Source organism: Pseudophryne corroboree, chromosome 9 (genome assembly GCF_028390025.1).
Source record: "Pseudophryne corroboree isolate aPseCor3 chromosome 9, aPseCor3.hap2, whole genome shotgun sequence".
Taxonomy (NCBI): Eukaryota; Metazoa; Chordata; class Amphibia; order Anura; family Myobatrachidae; genus Pseudophryne; species Pseudophryne corroboree.
Window position 1 is genome coordinate 479377936 of NC_086452.1, and position 2499 is coordinate 479380434.

Consider the following 2499-nt stretch of genomic DNA (forward strand, 5'->3'; position numbering starts at 1 on the left):
ATCAATGTTATCAGACAGGGAATCAGACCACGCTGCTGCAGCACTACACATCCATGCTGAAGCAATAGCAGGTCTCAGTATAGTACCTGAGTGTGTATACACAGACTTCAGGATAGCATCCTGCTTTCTATCTGCAGGCTCCTTTAAGGCGGCCGTATCCTGAGACGGCAGTGCCACCTTTTTTGATAAGCGTGTGAGCGCCTTGTCCACCCTAGGGGATATCTCCCAGCGTAACCTATCCGTTGGCGGGAAAGGGTACGCCATTAGTAACCGCTTAGAAATTACTAGTTTCTTATCTGGTGAACCCCACGCTTCTTCACACAATTCATTTAACTCATCAGATGGGGGAAAAGTCACTGGCTGCTTTTTCTCCTCAAACATAATACCCTTTTTTGTGGTAACCGGGTTTATGTCAGCAATGTGTAAAACATCTTTCATAGCCGTAATCATACATCGGATGGCCCTTGTGGACTGTACATTTATCTCATCCTCGTCGACACTGGAGTCAGACTCCGTGTCGACATCTGTGTCTGCCATCTGAGTCAGCGGGCGTTTTTGAGCCCCTGATGGCCTCTGAGACGCCTGGGCAGGTGCAGGCTGAGATGCCGACTGTCCCATGGCTGTCACGTCGTTAAACCTTTTATGTAAGGAGTTGACACTGTCGGTTAAAACCTTCCACATATCCATCCACTCCGGTGTCGGCCCCGCAGGGGGCGACATCACACTTATCGGCTCCTGCTCCGCCTCCACGTAACCCTCATCAAACATGTCGACACAGCTGTACCGACACACCGCACACACACAGGGAATGCTCTGACTGAGGACAGGACCCCACAGTCCTTTGGGGAGACAGAGAGATAGTATGCCAGCACACACCACAGCGCTATATAATCAGGGATTTACACTAACACAAAGTGATTTTTCCCTATAGCTGCTCTACATATACAGTTTGCGCCTAAATTTAGTGCCCCCCCTCTCTTTTTTACCCTTTGAGCCTGGAAACTGCAGGGGAGAGCCTGGGGAGCTGTCTTCCAGCGGAGCTGTGAAGAGGAAATGGCGCCAGTGTGCTGAGGGAGATAGCCCCGCCCCCTTCTCGGCGACTTCTCCCGCTTTTTTATCTGTATAATGGCGGGGGATTATGCACATATACAGCTTAAAAGCTGTATTATGTGTCAATTAGCCATGTAAGGTACTCTAATTGCTGCCCAGGGCGCCCGCCCCCGCCCCCCCCCCCCCCCCAGCGCCCTGCACCCATCAGTGACCGGAGTGTGTGGTGTGCATAGGGAGCAATGGCGCACAGCTGCAGTGCTGTGCGCTACCTTAATGAAGACCGAAGTCTTCAGCCGCCGATTTTCAGGATTCTCTTCTGTCTTCTGGCTCTGCAAGGGGGACGGCGGCGCGGCTCCGGACGATCGAGGTCGGGCCCTGTGTTCGATCCCTCTGGAGCTAATGGTGTCCAGTAGCCTTAGAAGCACAAGCTAGCTGCAAGCAGGTAGGTTCGCTTCTCTCCCCTCAGTCCCACGTAGCAGTGAGTCTGTTGCCAGCAGATCTCACTGAAAATAAAAAACCTAACAAATACTTTCTTTTTCTAGAAGCTCAGGAGAGCCCCTAGTGTGCAACCAGCTCGGGCTGGGCACAGATTCTAACTGAGGTCTGGAGGAGGGGCATAGAGGGAGGAGCCAGTGCACACCAGATAGTACCTAATCTTTCTTTTAGAGTGCCCAGTCTCCTGCGGAGCCAGTCTATTCCCCATGGTCCTTACGGAGTACCCAGCATCCACTAGGACGTCAGAGAAAATAAATGTCACCACAAGTGGGCACCAGCGAGCAGGGTGTGAGCTGTGACACTGATACGGGTCCTCACGCTCTCCCGGCTGTCCCCTGGAGCTGGGAACACTGCTCTATACTCTCCGTGGGGGAATAGGGGCGATGCTGAGCATTCAGGATGTAATACCGGCATCCCGTCTCCCGGAGTACTGCCTGCGAGGCGGCTCGCCATGCATCGGGCCCGGCGACTGCCGGTATAATGTCGGCTGATGGGATTCTTGCGTCTGTATCCTTTACGCTGGGATCCCCCATTAAGCCAATGTGAGCCCCGGGTGCAGGCACCACACCAACGTCCAGGCTCTCCGGCCCGGCTCCTCATCACAGAGAGATCCAGAGCTCAGGACAGCTACAGGACAGGACTATTACAGATAGCAATGTAATGCTTATAGTAGGAGCACAGCGCTGGGGTAATATATTACTACCAGCGGTGTCTCCGCAGCTCAGCTACGCAGTACCGACCACGTCATCCCTGTGGATAGCTAGGGACGCGGAGGAAGAATGGGCAGCAAATAGTGGGAGTAGCTTTGGATCTGTCCCTTATAACCTGTGTGCGGACATACACTCAGTGGCCATTACATTAGGGACACCTATATGTGCAAATAGCTAATCAGCCAATCAGGTGGCTGCAAATCAACACACAGAAGCATCAGGTCAAGAGGTTCAGTTGTTTACA